Source organism: Petaurus breviceps, unplaced genomic scaffold (assembly GCF_028583685.1).
Source record: "Petaurus breviceps papuanus isolate PSGF00001 unplaced genomic scaffold, PetGlider_PUasm1.0 90696, whole genome shotgun sequence".
NCBI classification, from domain to species: Eukaryota; Metazoa; Chordata; class Mammalia; order Diprotodontia; family Petauridae; genus Petaurus; species Petaurus breviceps.
Window position 1 is genome coordinate 9647448 of NW_027187314.1, and position 19611 is coordinate 9667058.

At 36.0% G+C, this 19611-nt stretch overlaps 1 protein-coding gene across 3 annotated transcripts in view; it reads right to left on the minus strand.

Annotated features, from left to right (window-relative positions):
• TASL (TLR adaptor interacting with endolysosomal SLC15A4) overlaps nucleotides 1–18819 on the minus strand; it is a 29409-nt gene extending 10590 nt beyond the window's left edge. For all 3 annotated transcript variants that reach the window (XM_069065657.1, XM_069065656.1, XM_069065655.1), the window contains exon 1: nucleotides 18558–18819. The gene's annotated coding sequence lies outside the window, so the exon portion shown is untranslated. The remainder of the gene's footprint in view (nucleotides 1–18557) is intronic.
• Nucleotides 18820–19611: the final 792 nt, after the last annotated feature.

Genomic DNA, 19611 nt, shown 5'->3' on the forward strand with positions numbered 1-19611 from the left:
CCAGTGGTCATTTGTAGTTCTAGCTTGTGAAAACTGTTTATATCCTTGTAATGAAGAATAACTTTGGTGTTAAATATTATCAATTCCCTATATATCTTGGATATCAGACTTTTATCTAATATTAGATGAAAACATTTTCTTCCTACTTTATGCGTTTTCTCTTTATTCTATCTTCACTGATTTTGTTTATAAAAATCTCTCTAATTTTATGTTGTAAAAAATTGTTCTTTTTGTCCTTTAGGATTTCCTGTGTCACTTATTTAGGTAAGAATGCTCTTCTCATCCATATTTGGGAAAAGTACCTCTTGTAGTTCTCCTCTATGGATAGAGATTTTATTTCATTGGTACAGGGAATTCCTGAAGGAGCAAATTCCCTCTACCAAGGCAGGTTGGCATTTTCTCTGTAATTTATTGTCATAGAGTTGCCTAGAGCACTGAGAGGTTAAGTGACTTGCTAAGGACATCATAACCAGTCAAAGTTGACCATAGATCTTCCTTTTTTCAAGGGTAGTCCTATATCCACTAGACCATGCTGGATTCTCTCTTAATTTCTATTTTTTACAAAGTGACCATTTACATTCAGATTGTGTATCCATTTTGAGATATTATGGCATACGGTATAGGATATTAGTCTAATTCTGTCTAACAGTAAGCATCACTGCTGGGCCCAGGAAAACAGGTGTACTCTTTCTCTGCCTCTTCTCAAAGGGAGCCCTCACTGAACTCAGGCATTCAGGAATGGAACTGCTTCTAGTCCTAAGGATGCCCAGCCTCTAATGAGAGTTAGACTTTCTTTTCTCACACTCTTGGCCTTGTTATGTCCCCTGTTCCAGGGTCCTATGGAAAAATTGCTTATGACTTAAGTTTTGACTCATATTTTGCATCTGCCCAAAGTAGGTCCTACAAAGATACTCAATATACAATATCAATTCTTCTACATTGTAATGGTAAAATTATCAATAAGGCAAGTAAGGAATTTCTCATTTGGTCTGTTTTTATCAAGCCACCAAGTACTTGAATTCCTCATGAAAACAAAATCCTTCCTCTGTCATTTTTGCAACCTCTCTCTCTCTCTCTCTCTCTCTCTCTCTCTCTCTCTCTCTCTCTCTCTCTCTCTCCATTGCCCCAACTATTTAATCTATTGGTTTTTTTCTTCTTTTTTTTTCTTTTTGGAGGGGAAATTGGGGTTAAGTGACTTGCCCAAGGTCATACGGCTAGTTTTGTGTTGAGTGTCTGAGGCCGGATTTGAACTCAGGTACTCCTGACTCCAGGGCTAGTGCTCTATTCACTGCACCACCTAGCCACCCCTAATCTACTGTTTTTTGAACAAACTTATGCCCTTCCATTGCCATTCAACCATTATAAGTGACATCTTGTCACAGGTTAGTGATACCTATGAGGTCATTTTACTTACTTGTGTTAACATTTATTAACTACTAATATGCTCTATAAAAATAACTAAGGCCATGAGTAAGATTACAACCCCTTCTCCCTTTAACTATGTCCTGAAGATTATAGGGCATCTTGCCTGTCATGGCAACTTCACGTGTCATAACTGCTGGCACAGAGCCTGGCAGAGGAAGATAGGGTATTAGTACCAAGGGTGCTGGCACAGACAGTATTGGCAGTTTGGTGGCAAAATGGATAGAGTGTTGGACTTGTGACTTATTCAGTCAATAAGCATTTTTTAAGTGTCTACTGTGCTAAGTACCAGGGATATAAAGAAAGGCTAGAGACAGTTCCTACTTTCAAGAAACTCACATCCAACCTCTGATACTTACTAACTGTGTGACCCTGAACAAGTCACTTAATATCTGTATGCCTCAGTTTCCTCATATGTAAAATGGAGATAATTATGGCACCTTCCTCCCAGGATTGATAATCAAATAAGATAACAGATGTAAAGCACTTTGTAAACCTTAAAATACTTCATAAATTCTAGGTGTTTGTTTTTAGAATTATTACTGGATATGGAGTCATAGAATTTGGGTTCATATCCTTTTTATGCTAATTATAACCTACATAATTTTAGGAATGTCATTTCACCTCTATAAACCTCAGTTTTTTTGCCTGAGATTAAAGGGGTTGGATTGGATTATCTCTAAAATGTCTTTCATCTCTAAGTCCTATTTCCCTATCATCATCTCTATGATATTCTATATTCAGTTTATCAATTATAGATGGTAAGTTTTTTCTCTACCTCTCCATGGTCAGTTTAAAGTCCTCTTGATGAGATCAGCAAGTCTCCAGGAAAATGCATTCTTTCTGGGTCTCATGAGAGGCACTCTGTTCCTGGCCAAGAGCCCATAATTCTTGTATCTTAAACCATGGCCCATAAAGTCTACTATAATTGATTTAAAAGTTGGGCTAGATAACAGAGACTATATGAGTAATAAAAGAAAGAAAAGCTTGCTTTATGATTAATGCTGTTAGTACTTTGATATTAAAAGAATGAGTTATAATATTTTAAAGGTATTATGTAATAGGAGGCATCTACATATCTTTTACATACCACGATTTTTACTGGAAAACAATGTAGTCTTGCAAAATATAGGTCAATGATCTCAAAGTCTAGTGAAATTTAAGAATGTTTTATATTAAAGGAATCTAAAAAGGTAAGAAGTAATCATCAAGAGCCATCATGAACATCAAGAACAGGTCATACTAGAACAATTTTATTTCAGTTAGTCAATTGATAAATATTTGTTAAGTACTTACTATGTGCCAGGTACTATGCTAAATGCTAGAGATGCTAAAAAAAAAAAAAGTACAAGATAGCCCTACTCTCAAGAAACTCATAGTCTAATGGGGAATACAACATGCAAACTAGTATGCAAAAACAAGATATATTCTGGATAAAATGGAAGTAGTCAACAAAGAGATGTCACTAGCATTAAGGGATCAAGAAAAGTTTCCTTTTTAAGGCAAGATTTTAGCTGGGACTTGAAGCTAGTGAACCCAGGACTGCTAAACAATTACTAAACTGTTAGATTTGAAGAATGCCATAGATATAGTCTGTGTTCATTTCAGTAATTTAAAAAAAAATTGTACCATGCTTACATAAAAAGATGGTGAGATGTTGGTCAGAGGATAGTATAATTAAGTAGATTCCAAATGGTCAGACCTAAAGAGGTCATTTATAGTCTGACAAAAACTTGGAAGGAAGTGGAACGACCCAGGGATTTCTGTTTGACCCTGTATTGTTTAGCATTTTTATCAATGACTTGGATAAAAGCAAAGATTGTATACTTGTCAGATTTATAGGTAATACAAACTATAGAGGGGATAATAGAGTCAGAATTCAAAAAAATCTTGACAGTCTGGTACACTGGACCAAATCTAATAAGATGGAATTTAATGGAAATAAACATAAAGTCTTTTCCTTGGTTTCAAAAAATCCAACAGAGTATAAGATAGAGGAATCAAAGACAGCATTTCATCTGATAAAGAAATGGGTGGAAGGGAAGGGTTAATGAACCGAAAACTCAATTTCAGTCAACAGGTCCAGCTGAGATGTCCAAAGTAATCTTAGGCCACATTGATCTCAGGTTGACAATGGCATAAAAGGACACAAAGGAGCCTGGAACTTCTGTAAATATTCTATTAAAGTTGGAAAACTGTACCAGAAGGAATGATGGCTTTTTTAAAAAGAGAGAGAAATGACTCTCAGCCATTCTTTATGGTTGAATGCTACACAAGAAGACTTTCAGAAGCCTACAGAACAAAGGGATGGAGAAGCCACAGTACCCAGGCAATTCAGCTGCAGTCACTGCAGGAGACATAGCCAGTACAACATCCAGACTGCAAATTCTAGATACCCTGTGACAAAGTCACAGCAGGAGGCACAGGCAGATTGGTACCTAGATGTGCTGCCCAAGAATTTCAGGAAAAATATATCTGGTGTATTATTGTAGACCTGTTTCCAGAACAATCAACAACGTCCAGTTGATGCCTGTCAGGGCCAAAGCAAACAGATAGAACCACCATCTGTGCAAGGAAGAGACAGAAACATGACTTAAACTAAGACCTAAGTGAACCACCTGATCACCGAACTAGAAGCCAGAGATCTCTGAAAAGGGTCAGGACTTATCTTAGCTACCTCCTCCAGAACAGCAGAGGCAGCTGGTTGATTAATTGTTGTCCTTCATTCTCAAAGAGGACCAAACTGTTACAGTTACCACGATGTTAGAGTCAAGTTACAATCCATCTGTCTGTGGCCAATCAGACGAATGTGAGCTTGGAATGCTCTACCACAAGTCGGGCACAAATAGCTCACGTGAACATTCTGGATGGATTCTCTAAATTTACCCATCTTGCATTTCTTTTGAGCTACTTCAATTCTGCTTTGTTCATAGAGCACAGCACCTGCCGTGCTGGGTGGCCCTGTGTCCATGTTACACAATCAATTCCAAAGTTCTTAAGAGAGACCTTTAGAGTGTCCTTGTATCATTTCTTTTGACCACCTTTTGAGTACTTGCTCTGTGTGAGTTGTCCATAAAATAGTCTTTTAGCCAAGAGTACATTTGGCATTCTAACAATATGGCCAGCCCATTAGAGTTGTACTCTTTACAGCAGAGGCAGCAGCATTCTGGTGAAAGACAGGATTGACCAAGTAGGATCTAGTTACTTTATCCAAAAGTACAGGAGAGAATAGAGTCCAAAACAAGCACAAAATCCCAACCCAGAAACTAGATTTAGAGATATGAGTAAATAGAAGAAAATGTCAAATGCTAAAGATTGAGAGAAACCCAAGAGGTCAGTCCCAGAAGAATAGAGTAACTTCTTACCAAGTTCAAGTAAAGCCTCAGAGAAAATATTGTCCTGGCTACTAGAACTATAAGAGTACCTTGGAAGAAATGAAGCAAGAGATAAAATGGTGAATTAAGAAAGATGGAAGAAAAAGTTAGAGAGAGAATAAATAGCTTAGGACAGATGGAAAATCTTATGACAAAAGGAGATACCCTGAAAAATATAATGGAGATATCAGAACTCAATAATTCTATACGAAAAAAGAAATATTAGAACAAAGTAAAAAAATAGTAGTAGAAGAAAATATAAAATATCTATAATCATAGGTTGCATTAAGAGAATAACTTTTAGGATTAATGAATTGATCATTCAACTGTACTTTGACATGGTGAGGCTATATCTCTAATATTGTGGTCAGTCCTGACTTTCACATTTTAGAAAGGCTGCTGATGAACTGGATACATCTCAGATTTCATGAAATGTTCTCTGTCCCTGGCCAACAGCCCCAAATTTTTGTTTCTTAAAATCATGTCCCATAAAAATAACCTGTAATAGATTTAAAAGTTTGATTAAACAACAAAGATGATAGGAGTAATAAAATAAGGAGGAAGTGAAACAGGATGGAGTCCATGCAATATGAATATAAATTGAACAAACCAGAGATGTTTAACCAGAATAAAAGATGACAGCTGTCTTCTAGTATATGAAATGTATTCTGTGGAAGAGTCAAGAGTCAATAAACATTTAAGTTTTCACTTTGGGACAGGAAATATTCTGCTTAGTTCCAAAAGAGTAGGTCTAGAAGCAAGGAGGGGAAGACTATTAAAAAATGTAAATCCCAGCTTCACATAATTGCTTAATTGCATTTTTAAACTACCATTGATGGGCAGGGCGGAGCTGTACTGTACTAAGGATCTTACGGGGGCAGTAGTTTAGACCCTCACCAAGCATACTATGGTTGATCATTTCGGGCCCATATAGCTAACCAAGAAGTACCACTAAAAAAAAGAGAAGTCCCTTCTGTCAGCACTGTGGCAAAAGCAGCCATGGCCAGCCATGAGGAGGGGCTGAGCAGCTGCAACAGATGTGTCTATGCACAGCTGGGACTGTTAGGGCAGTTTTAAACATCAGCTTAAATGTTGTTTTTTCTTCCCAAGTCACAATCAACCAAAGCAAGATGATGTGGAATAACTTAAGAAATGTACATTGCTCTAATCCATAGCAGCCAGTCACAAACTGAACTATTCCTGATCTCCACTACTGTGGTTGAGGGCAAGTGCCACCCCTTCCTAATTCTGTTTCTTAATTTTACTATAAATTATGACACAGAACTAGTTTTCTTCCTCATTACTTTCTGTGGTCAATCTATGCATGCATAATATCACATGAGATTGACAACCAGTCTATTAACATGTATTAAGCTTACTTTGTGCCAGGGTACTGCACTAAGTGTGAACTATGAGTATGGAGACAGCGCTTCTCAACCTCTAACCTATTATTAGAGACTACCTTTCTCCAGCTGGGGAAATAACCATTAGTCATTGATATGTTTCATAACTAAAACCCCCAAGGGCAGAATTAATATGAACCATGCACTTTTAATTTGTCTGCATCAGACTACAAGGTTAACCTGTTATTTTGTCCAGTACCTGAGATGTCTGAATCACTAAGAGCAGGAGGGTCCCAGTGACATCTAATGTTAACTAATGTAATACTTCCTAATCATTACAGCTATCCAAAAGTAAAATGGGGTGCCTTGTCAGGTAAAGGGGTAACCCCCCACTAGAAAATTTCAAGCAAAAACTAGATGATTGCTTGTCAGGTAAGTTGTAATGAAGACTTTCATTCAAGTATAGGTTAAACTAGATGGTCCCTGAGGGCCTTTCTAACTCTGAAATTTGGTGGTTCTATGATAATTATGTCTGTTCTTCAATCATTTCAGCTGTGTCTGACTGTGATCTCTTTTGGGGTTTTCTTGGCAATGATACTGGGGTGGCTTACCATTTCCTTCTCCAGTTCATTTTATAGATGAGGAAACTGAAGCAAATAGGATTAAATGACTTGCCTAGGGTCACACAGATAGTAAGTGTCTGAAGTCAGATTTGAATTCAGGAAGATAAATTTTCCTGAATAAACACCTGGCACTTTATCCTCTGTGCCACCTAACTGCCAATTATTTTTTAACAGAGAACTAATTCTTATGGCTCTCAGTTTTTATCACAAAGACTATGCAGTCAAAAAGAAAAGCTATAAGAAAGAAGATCAATAATGCAATTAATTTCTTATAGATACAGAGAGGTCAGAGAGAGACCAGGATGTGATAGGATTCTTGGGAGAAATGGGTCAGTCAACTAGCATTTTTTTATTATTTAGCATTTAATTTTCCCACAGGTACGTGTAAAAACAACTTCTAACATCTGTCTTTAAAAAACTTTGAGTTCCATATTCTCTGCTTTCCTCCCTCCCTGCCCCCACCCCATTGAGGTTATACATGTGTAGTCATGCAAAATATATTCATAATGGTCATGTGGTAAAAGAAAACACAGACAAAAAACTCAAGAAAAATAAAAGTGAAAAAAATATTCTTCAATCTGCATTCAGACACCATCAATTATTTCACTGGGGATGGATAGCATTTTTCATCATAAGTCCTTCAGGGTTGTCATGGATCACTGCATTACTGAGAATAGCTTAAGTCATTCACAGCTGATCATCCTACAATATTACTGTTACTATGTACACAATATATTTCACTTTGTATCAGCCCATGTAAGTCTCTCCAGGTTTTTCTGAGAGCATCTTGCTCATCATTTCTTATAGTACAATAGTATTTCATCATAACTACATACTACAACTTGTTCAGTCATTCCCCAATTGATGAGCATCCCCTCAATTTCTAATTCTTTGTTCCCAGAAAAGAGTTGCTATGAATATTTTTGTACATTATAGGTCCTTTTACTTTTTGTTTCTGATCTCTTTTGGGAGATAGATCTAGTTGAGGTATTGCAAATTGATTATAGAATAGTTGAATAAGTCCACAACCCCACTAACTGTGCATTAATGTCTCATTTTTCCCACATCCCCTCCAACATTTGTCATTTTCCTTTTGTCTTATTAGCCAATCTAATAGGTTGAGGTAGTACTTCAGAATTGTTTGATTTGCATTTCTCTAATCAAGTGAGTTAGAATATTTTTCATATAGTTATAGATAACTTTAATTACTTCATCTGAAAATTGATTAATATTTTGATCATTTATCAACTGGGGAATGGTTCTTAATTTTATAAATTTGACACAGTTCTCGATATGTTAGAGGAATTAGGCCTTTATCAAAGAAACTTGCTTCAAATTTTTTTTTCAGTTACTGTTGCTAACTGTATTTCCCTCCATCCTATTACTCCTAGACCAATTTATTCTATTCTCTCTCCCCTTCACCCTGTCCCTCCTCAAAAGTGTTTTGCTTCTGACTATCCCTTCCCCCAATCTGCCCTCCCTTCTCTTATCCCCTTCCCCCTTCTACTTTACTGTAGGGTAAGATAATTTCTATACCCGATTGCCTGTGTATGTTATTCCCTCTTTGAGCCAATTCTGATAAGAGTAAGGTTCACTCACTCCCCTCACCTCCCCCTTCTTCCCCTCCACTATAAAGGCTTTTTCTTACCTTTTTTATGTGAGATAATTTACCTCCATTCTACCTCTCCTTTTCCCTTTCTCCCAGTACATTTTTCTCTCACCCCTTGATTTTATTTTTAGATATCATCCCTTCATATCCAACTCATACCAATGTCTTCTGTCTATATATAATCTTTCTAACCACCTTAATGATGAGAAAGGTCTTATGAGTTACAAATATCATCTTCCTATGTAGGAATGTTAACAGTTTAACCTAATTAAGTCCCTTATAATTTCCTTTCCTGTTTACTTTTTTATGTTTCTCTTGAGTCTTGTATTTGAAAGTCAAATTTCCTATTCAGCTCTGGTCTTTTCATCAAGAATGCTTGAAAGACCTCTATCTCATTGAATATCCATTTTTACCCCTGAAGGATTGCACTCAGTTTTGCTGGATAGGTGATTCTTGGTTGTAATCCTAGCTCCTTTGGCCTCTGGAATATCATGTTTGAAGCCCTCTGATCTTATAATATAAAAGCTGCTAAATCTTGTGTTATCCTGACTATGGCTCCACAATACTTTAATTGTTTCTGACTGTTTGCAATATTTTCTCCTTGACCTGGGAACTCTGGAATTTGGCTATAATATTTCTGTCAGTTTTCATTTTTGGATCTTGTTCAGAAGATGATCAATTCTTTCAATTTCTATTTACCTTCTGGTTCTAGAATATCAGGGCAGTTTTCCCTGGTCTGTTACACTAATTAACTTCAATGACCTAAGTTGTCTTGGGCTAGAAATTTATTTCATTCCATCTTTTTATGGATTGTGCTGCTCTAGAATTTGTTTAGAGTCATTTTTGAAAGGTGTTTGGAGGGTTTTGGAAGAAAGCTTAGGTGAGGCCCTGCTTTTACTCCACCATCTTGGCTCCACCCTAGCATTTCTTAAATGCATACTATGTACCAAATATTGTGCTAAGAGATAAAAATAAAAAGAAAGGCAAAAGTCTTCCCATTTTCAATGAGCTCACCATCTAATGGGTACAGCAACATTCAAACAATTATGTATAAAAAAGATAAAAATACAGGATAAATTGGGGATAAACTTAAAAAAGATTAAGGAGGACTGGGAAAAGCTTCTTGCACAAGGTAAGACTTTATCTAAAACTTGAAAGAAGTCAGCCAAACTAGGAGGCAGAGAAGAGAAAGGGGAAATGTTTCAAGAATGTTTCATGGGAGAGACAAAGTTCAAAGCCTGACAGAATTCCTCAATGCTAGCAGTTGTTATTTATATAGAACAGATGGGCTGCTGAGGTGAGGTTGAAACTATTTTTTTTGCCATAGTACCATTCAATCCATTTTGTGTTTGATGAAATAGAGCCCTGGGGAAATTTACCTCAGAAAGGGGGTATGATAAGTCTTAAAATCTAAAATGTATTTCTGGCTTCAAGTTAGTTAATAGGTGAACTAAGACCCAGGGGAGCCAAAACAATTCAGTTAAAAGATTCTCAAAAAAAAAAAAGTTGTATAAAGAGTTCAAAGGGCAGACCTAATCTCAGCCTTGATTTGCTATGCAGGCAGCCTGAGGAGAAGAAAGCTTTGGAGTAGTGTGGCTGAGAGAGCTGACTGGGGACTATGCAGAGTGTTTCATAGACATTGACTGAGAATTCTGATTGAATATAACCTTTACCTCCTTTATAAGAAAAGAAAAAATAATTCACTAATTACAAAACTTACAGTAGTTCTTAGGACCACAGATTTTGAGTTGGAAGGAGTCTTGGAGGCCATTTAGTATAATCCCTTCATTTTGTATTAAAAAACTAAAACCCAGAGAAGTTAATTGCCTTGCCCAAAGTCACACAGGTGACAAATTCACAAAAGTAGTAAATATCAGAAGTAGAATTTTGAAGTGCCTCTGAAGAGAGTAGCTTAGCTGAGGAGTCTGTATGTGCCCAGAAACACTAAAGAAGGGCAGGCTATGGAGAGCAGTCTAGAAAACAATATAGCTTCTCTTCTACAACAGAAACACTTATTAATTATTGTAGTTCCCAGTGGATGGTAATAGTAGCTAAATGAGCTAGTGAAAGAGCTAAACCAGTCAATCAACACTTTTTAAAAAAATTTCTAACATGTAGGAGATATTGTGCTAGGCAGAGACAAAATGAACCCATCCCTGCCCTCAAGGAGCTTATATCCTATTTTCTATCAACAACATCCATAGGAGAAATCTGACAGGTGCCTGCCTGGACAGGTTACCCTGAAAATGTATGGAGCTGATAGGTAGAATGAAAGGAATGTTTGGTGAAGAAACAGCAAAGATCAGTTGTCACTATGGATCAGCACAGACAAACACTTGGAGGGAGGGAGAATGGCAGAGAGTAGTGAGATTGAATTAGCAGAAAACACCAATAACTTTGCAGTGCTGGAAGTGTGAATAAGGTTAACAAATATTTATTAAGCACTTATGATGTGCCAGAAATTGTGCTAAGTCCTGGAGATACAAATGCATGTGTTCCAGTTACGTATGTTTCCTGTGTGTGCATCCCTTGTGTGTGGAATCACATGTTCTCCATGTAAAACACTTTTAATTTCCATGAAGGTATATTTTTTCCAATGAATATGTGTATTTTTTAAGTCTCATGATGAATATTTTTTACAATTAATATGTGTAACATAATTTCTAATTTCATATATGATCTTTTTGGTGTTCTTTATATTTGAAAAATCTTATTTTATTCGAAGCCTGTGTAGCAGCAAGCACCCCAAGCGTCCTCAGGGTTTGCCGCCACCACAGGTTCTTGGATCTGCTTTGTTAAAGGAAAGCAACTCAAAATGGGTTAACAAGCTTACTTTAATCAGTCAGACATATATCGTTTACCTTGTTCAGGGGAAAAAGGTCAGCACCCCAAACTTCAAAATATACAGACAGAATTATCAAGACATTAACAGATCAAGTAGACAGCTTTCCAAACTGTCCAACCATTACATCCATACCCAGTCAACATCTGGGTTTCCACATCTGGGTTTTTCAAAGCCGGGGGACTCTCAACAATGGCTTCCCAGAATTCAGATCAAATCACAGAACACTTCTCAAAGTGAGTCCCAAAACAAAGCTACACATCAGGGCTTATATAGCCTTCTCCTGGCTCAGAGAATGTAACAACCTTATTGACTCACTGGCCAATCAAGAAGTATCTACTGAAAAAGAAGCCTCCCACCCCAGGCTTCAGGTGCACTTTAGCCTAGGGGCAGGGAAGATCTTTAAAATTTACATTCGCATTACAGCCTGTTAAGTTTTGATTAAAAATTTTTTTGAAAAGAAAATGGTTCCCTTTAGACTTCTCCCTTTTGAGTTGATTGCATTAAGAATAGAGTCAAGTAACTGCCAAAAAAAGACACCCAAACAATGTCCTAAATTTGCCCCTAGTTGGCTTGGGCAAAGAAAGGGGTGAATGATTTGTTATGGTTTCACAACAGTAATTCTAAGTTAATGATTCACTTGCTTTCATTAAAAAAAATTAATCCAATTTTATTTTATTTGCAATTCTGAATTATCTCTTTCACTCCCCAGCCTTGGGAAGGCTAGAAAAACAAAACCTATCACAAATATGTATAATACAATATAAATATCTGCATTAACCATTTTCAAAAGAGAGTAAGAGAAGGAAATATATTTCAAAATGAGTCACTTGAAAAGTTATAAGATAAAAGAATATTATATTATTACTTCACCTACATTGCTATTTAAACAAAATGTCTTTGTTATGAACTGACTGTATTGTTTGGATGACTGATAAAAGTAAAAATATAATGGTGGCAGTGCATGAGCTATTGTTTAGAATGGATTTTGTCTCACAAAATACTTAGACCCTAGGGGAGCTTGCTGGGGAGCCTACAGGCAGGGAGGCCCTTTGGATTACCCAAAGGTACATTATTATAACTGATGGAGCAATAGATAGAGCTACGGTTTGAGGGTTAGACCTCCTGTGGGAAAGAGTTCAGATGATTTATTCATACTGGAGAGCTACAACCACCTTCACCCAGCTGGCATTGACAATCTCCTAAGGAGTCAAGAGATCCCTACAGTTTGAATAATAAGACTATCCTTCACAGAACAGTACTCTTAATTGACCAAAGGAAAAGTCAAGCACATAATTCCTTAATATTTTTAATTAACTTCTGAACCCTTGGAAAGATGCAACTTTGTGAGAGTCTGGGCCAAGGAGATTAAATACATTAGCCATCGTTGCTCAATAGTACTGCTTAGCCATGTAAGCTAGAAAGTCATTACTCAGTTTAAACAGCTAGGCAAGCAAACACTAGCTAGGCAAGCACCATGTTAAGTGATTGAGATACAGATTTGAAATAAGAACCATAGGTCTGAAAATTATCTTGGAGATCATCTAGTCAGATCTGTACCTGAATCCCCTCTAAAATATTTCTGTTAAGTAATCATGTGATCTCTAAAAGATCTCCAGTGATGGGGACCCAACTTCCAAAGCAATCTCGTCCACTTTTTGTATAGCCATAATTGGTAGGAAGTTTTTCCTTAAATTGAACTGAAATACATTTCTCTGCTACTTCCACTTCCCTATACTTAGGAACAAACAGAAAACATCTGATGCCCCATTCACGTAAGGATCTTCTAAGTACTTTAAGGCAGCTATTGTATCATGGGGCAGCTAGGTGGCACAGTGGATAGAGTGCCAGGTCTGGAGTCAGGAAGACCTGAGTTCAAATCCAGCCTCACAGACTATGTGACCCTGGGCAAGTCACTTAACCCTGTTTACCTCTGTTTCCTCATCTGTAAAATGAGCTAGAGAAGGAAATGGCAAACCACTCCAGTATCTTTGCCAAGAAAACACCCACTGGGGCCATGAAAAATAGAACACTTCTGAAAAATGATAAAACAAAACAATTTTTTCATCCCTCTTAAGGTTTCTCTTTTGGCTAAACACCCTTACTTTCTTCAGCTGATCTTCAAATAACATACACTTCCTGGTTTCTCCTTCAGCATCTTGCTTCTCACCTCTGGATACGTTTCTACTTGTCAACGTCATTCTTAAAACATGGCACCCATAGCCTAACTCACTATTCTAAATGTTTATTGATTGATCAATTGATTCTACAGCTGATCTGACCAGGAAAGGTGGGACTACTATTTCCCTCATTCTGAACCCTATGTACCTCTTAATGTAGCTCAAGATAGGTTTAGCTGTTTTAACTCTCATATCACATTGTTGATTTATATTTTTTTTTCAGTCCACTTACCCTGCCCTCCATTCAACTTGGATATACACATGGATTCATGTAAAAAAAATCAACTTCACAAGTATAAGCTGTTACATTTATCTCTATGAAATGTCTTATTAGATCCTACCTGTCATTTAAAAGTGCTGGAATCTGTGAATACTGTCATCCAGTGTGTTAACCCTTCTAGATTTGCATAATTTGCAAATTTAACAGGCATAACATTACTCATCATAATTATTGATTTTAAAAATTCTGAACAGAATAGAGACAAGGACATATCCTGAGGTATTCTGCTCAAGACCTTCCTCCAACTTGACATCAATACATTATTAATGTGTATACCATATACCATATAGAGCAGCTAGGCAGCACAGTGGATAGAATGCCGGGCAGGAAGGCTCACCTTGAGTTCAAAACTGGCCTCAGACACTTACTAGCTGTGTGAACCTGGGCCAGTCACTTAACCCTGTTTGCCTCAGTTTCCTCATCTATAAAATGAACTGAAGAAGGAAATGACAAACCAATTTTCCAAGAGAATCCCAAATGGGGTCACAAAGAGTCAGACATAACTGAAAAAGGAATGAATAAAAGATCATAAACTCTTGACCAGAGGTCAAGAGCTGAAAAAGAATAGTGGTTATCTAATCCAACCTTCTCATTTTACAATAAGGAAACAGAAACCCAGAAAGGTAAAGTTAATTGCCCCAGATGACAGAAGGAAGATGTGAACCTACATCTTCTCATTCTAAAACCAATGGCCTTTCCACTGTACCACACTATGTCACCCTGGTCTTTCAACTAGTACTGAAACTTTCTAACTTCCCACACAGAAATCTCTCCATCCTTTCTATAAGAATAACATAAAACACTGTCCCTGCCATCAAGGAGTTTATAATCTAATAGGAAAGCAGATAAAATATGCATAAAACAACTTTGATACAAGGCAATATATAAATGTAAAAGAGATCTATTAAAATGCTGGGAAAAAATTGAGGAGAGCATGAGCACTTTTGGAGGGGGAATGAGGAAGAGGAAACAGAAAAAGTTCCATAGAATAAATCACACCTGAGATGGGTTTTGAGGAAAGAATTTCAAAAATGTTGAAACAATTAGAATATTAATTCATTTTAAGCATGGAGACAGCATGAACAAAGGCATATAGGAAAGAAAAGAATGTAACTAATGGCCTACTTTGGAAGGAGCACAGAGTACCTGAAGAAGAAGAATATACAACATTGCAAGAATGGTTGATTAGAAGCTAACTCCAGAGGGTCAACCAGAAGAGTAAAAACCCAGATAATTATGAATGAATCAAAGGAGAATCTTGAAAGAAGCCCAAGAAAAGGAGCTTGATAAATGACAAAGATTGAGTAGTGTCAAAGATCTAGCTCTGTGGAAAAGTATGAGAACTGAGGAATAACAATTAAATTTGACAATGAAGAGATGATTTAGAATCTTGGAGAGCTGTTTCAGTAAAGTGGTAGGAAAATTAGCCAAGTAGCAAGGATTTGAGGAGCAAGTGGACAAGGAAGAAATGGAGGCAAACTATCCTCTCTAGAACTTTGATAATAAAAGGGAAGAGAGATAAGATGATAGCATGTTTCTGAGCTAAGGGGATGAAGGAAACAAAGAGAGTTAAAATTAAATGATGAGAAATGTATCAATTGCATGGTAGAAAATAAAAAGGGACAAAACCAACATCAGCAAGAAGAGTACTTTTCCCCCTCAAAAATGGGAAGGGAAGAAAAAAGAATGGATGTAAAGAAGCAGTAGAAAAAAATCAAGAGAGTGTTATATTAAATGATCTCATTAAAATAGGAAGCAAGGTCACTTGCTGAGAATGAGGAAGAAGTGAGTAAGTGTAGAGTAGGGGCTTAAGGGAAGCTTTGGGAATACAAGTAGATTTGATAAAAGATTAATAAAAGGAGTATGAGGCCAAACTATAAGGGCTTCTGTGTACAAGTAATATTCTCATTTTAACATTTAGAGTCTAAAAATTTGAAAAGTTCTTAGAATAAATGTAAGGTACCTCTACTTTATGGTAAAGAAGGGGTACTCTACTGAGATTATGGTGATGTTTTGATAACAAAGTGGCAAAATACATAAAACATCTTTGGAATGATTTTCTTCATATTTCTATCTTTTCCATTTCATTTGGATTTTAAGTCATTAAGGTTAAGAATTTATTCTAAGAGTAACATACCACCTTACTAGGTTTTTAGCCCTTAAAAGTCATTTAAAAATCCACTAAGACAACCTGGAAATAATGGAGCATAAGTGAAGTTCAAAATATATTTTGAAAGTATATGAAAAATATATATACAGAGTTACAACTACATATACAAAGCATATTTTTCTCCTTTACAAATACATGAGAATATGTATAGCTTCTGTCTTGTTTTGTTTTTTAAATCAATGTTCTAAGAATTTCCTTAATACATGGTTCAGTGTTTTATTCTAATTCCAATAAGGAATACAAATCTTCTTTTTACTAATGCAGCAGCTTAATTTTCTTAATTTTCATGCTAAAAAGATATTTAGGTAAAAGATAGAAAAAAACAATTTACATTATATACTATAAGATTCCTTATTTCATTTCTCATGTCACTTCCTGATGAATTTTCTGTTAAGTGCCTGTATTTAAATTTCTGATACTAAATATTTAAACCACAATTATCTGCACAAGTTCCTGGTACAGAATAGGCACTTAATATATGTTTATTGACTGATTGATTCTCCAGGTTAAATCAACACAATAAAAAGAAAGGCTTGCTCACTTAACTCTTTAATTTATAACAAATTAACATGGCAATTTAGATGATCAAATCACAATTTTTGATCATTTTCAGCATCAACTCCATGAAGTAATGAAGGAATCTTCTGGTCTGTTTTGACCAGGTCACTGTGGTCTAAGGGTAAAAGCTAATATAATTTTAACCCAGGCACTGAGCCCTTCTTAAAATAGTGGAATATCAATGAATTTCAAAATACACTTAGAGTTCTTAATTTTCTTTTTTTTTAAGTAAGCACACTAAAATCTGTATAACTAACCTCCTTTAAAAAATCAATGTGGATAGAAGAGAGGTAAAATAAAAAATTTGTGCAGAAACCTTTTTGGCTTTTCTTGTGGCTTTCTTCCTGAGAATGATCATTCTTGGTATTTTTTGTTTTAGTTTCTCAAAAAAAAATTTTTTAAGTATGGTCATGAATTCATTTATGACCATATTCTGATCAAATATGATGTCAAGGAAAAATTTTATGTAACGTTTCAATTAACCATGCCATCTGCTTTTTCAAGGAAATAGGTATCCAAAATCTATACCTAATTGTAAACACCCATGGAGATTCAAATTCAAATACACAAATAAAATGATTTCAAATATTCAACCTTCACCATTTATGTAACTAAAGTTGATATGATGACTTTTATTCAATTACATATTTTTTTTACTTTGAAGGAATAAAATTGGTTCAATAAATGTATGCATACATAAATGAACATTCAGAACTTTCATGAATGACATTTTTACATTAATTTCAAACACCTTTTACTCTCTCTAAGAATTCTTAGACTTGAAGGCATTAGACTGATTTTTATGCAATAGCTTCTGTACAGATAAAAAAAAACCCCACTAACTCCAAGAAGAGTAAGACTATACACAAATACATACATACTGTGGAAAATGAAAAATCAAGTTTAAGTTGTTTAGCCAAATCACACATACATCTACCTGTACATAAACACACCCATTTTTTTCAATTAGGCTACTAATTTAAGCACTTGTTTTTCTTACTCCAGCCTCAAAATACCCAGATAACTATGACTATGTACATATGTCTTACTAAATAAACAAGCATTATCACAACAGATTACATTCACTTAAATACATTCTGTTCAACGCAAAATTACATTGTGGTACCTTGTAATTTAGCCAATACCATAAACTCAATGTTATGAACATTCTATTAAAAATCACAGTAGTTTGGAATTTTCCATATGCCTGATGTGATAGATCACTGAATCACAGAGTGGTAGAGTTAGGTAGGCCTTTAGAGATAGTCTAATCCAGTCCCCTCACTGAACAGATTCAGTTAACTAGTGTCAGAGAAGCAGGAGTAGAAGTCAGATCTCCTGACTTTCATTTCAATGCTCTTTTTTGTTCCTCTTTACTAAAATGTTGTTCCTTAAACCAAAATTAAAGTCTATGTACAATCCCTGCAAACTTCTTTCTTGAATTTGTAGATCTTCTTTAAAAGTCATATGTAGACATACAGGACCACAGGAAATTACTGCATTGTTGGTGCTTAATAAATTGTCTGTGGCACTAAATCATTCCGTTTAGAATGACTTTATGGTAAATTTGGAGAACTAAGACAGACAACACAAATACAAAGGCAAATAAGATTGAGTAAGCCTAATGATTACTTAAGTCCTGTCCCAACTTCTCCTTTCCCCAAAACATATCATATAGATAACTGTGGCTGAGGACTTTGGAAATGCACAACATGTGCATGGCTTAAGATTTTTTTAAAGCATGTTTGGTCTAATTTGCCTTCATTGCTCTAATGAAATGGATAAATGTTTGATCTACCACCACCCTTTAGTTTATATTTGCCTGAGAAAGTCTAAGAAACCTCTTAAAAGTAATCAGGTCATAGTTTTATAGCCCTTAAAAGACCTTAACAGCTATCTAGTCTGACCTGCTCATTTTACAAATGAGAAACACAGGCCCAAGGAGCTTAAGTGATTTGCAAAGATTACATAGGAACTATAAGATGTGGGACTTGAATCCTTTGACTCTAAACTCAAAAGGTCTTTCCCCAGTACTGTACTGCCTCTCATTATCAAAGGCCTGGATCTAAATTATACTAAGCAAGTGATTAAAAAAAAGTGGTGAGAAAAAGATGCTAATTGTCACAATAACATTATGTTTCTTCCTTTTTTCTTACCTTTTCCAGTCTAATGGCTCCTGAGGCACCGCAGAAACATAACAGTTGACCATGGAGAGAACAAGTTTAGTTATTCTTTTTGTCCCTAAATTTTTGCATGCCTTCCTTGCGTTGTTTTTTTGCTAATAAAACAAAAAATGAAATTCAAGTTATTCAGTATGTTCGTCCTCTTTTAGTAACTGCCCACATGGAAATAATTCTTGGTGTCTAATTTTGATTTGTGTTCTAGCAGCAGTGGGAAGTCCCAAGGGCAGGCTGGTGGGTGGTTGGGAGGGTAGTAACTGACAGAACTTAAGTCTAGCCACACAAAAGTATTTCTTCCTCTTTTTGGTGAAATGAAACTCATCTATGAAACTTATCTTTGCTAAAATAGTTTATTGAAAAACATTTTGTAAGTATCCATGAGCACCATTTCATCTAAAAAGCATGAAGACAAATTATCAAGAAAACAGCATCATATCCAAATCAGATAAAGTTAAATTCATTAATCCAAGACCCATTTGGCTTTCTCCCTGCTTCCAAATGGTAATGGACTTGTTCCCTTGGAATCATGATGGGGATACCCTCTAAGACCATGAAGGACCAGGAAGTCACTGATCAAAATCTTTCTAGTAAAATGGAAGATTACTAGGCCCAAATATGTGATCCACCACTGCTTTCCAAGGTCTTCCAGGCTTTCCAGTGCACCTTGCTTCTGTGCCCTCCACACCTCTGTGCAATGCAATCAGATTTTTCAATGAAACTTCAAGACTTCTGGGCCTTCCCAACCTCCTTATAGCTGAAACCTCCATAGATGATATCTTCTTATACTTAAGTGAGCTGTCTTGCTTTTTCTATTTGTTTCATCAATGCATAGTACATAATAAGACCTAGGCCTGGCGTCAAGCAGACTTGAATTCATATATGATCTAAGACGCTTACTGGTTATGTTACCCTCAGCAAACCACTACCTTCCCCAGTTTCCTCATCTGTAAAGCGGAGATACTAATAGCACCTACATACCAGGGTTGTTGTTAGGACAAAATGAGATAATACTTGTAAATGCCTTGCAACT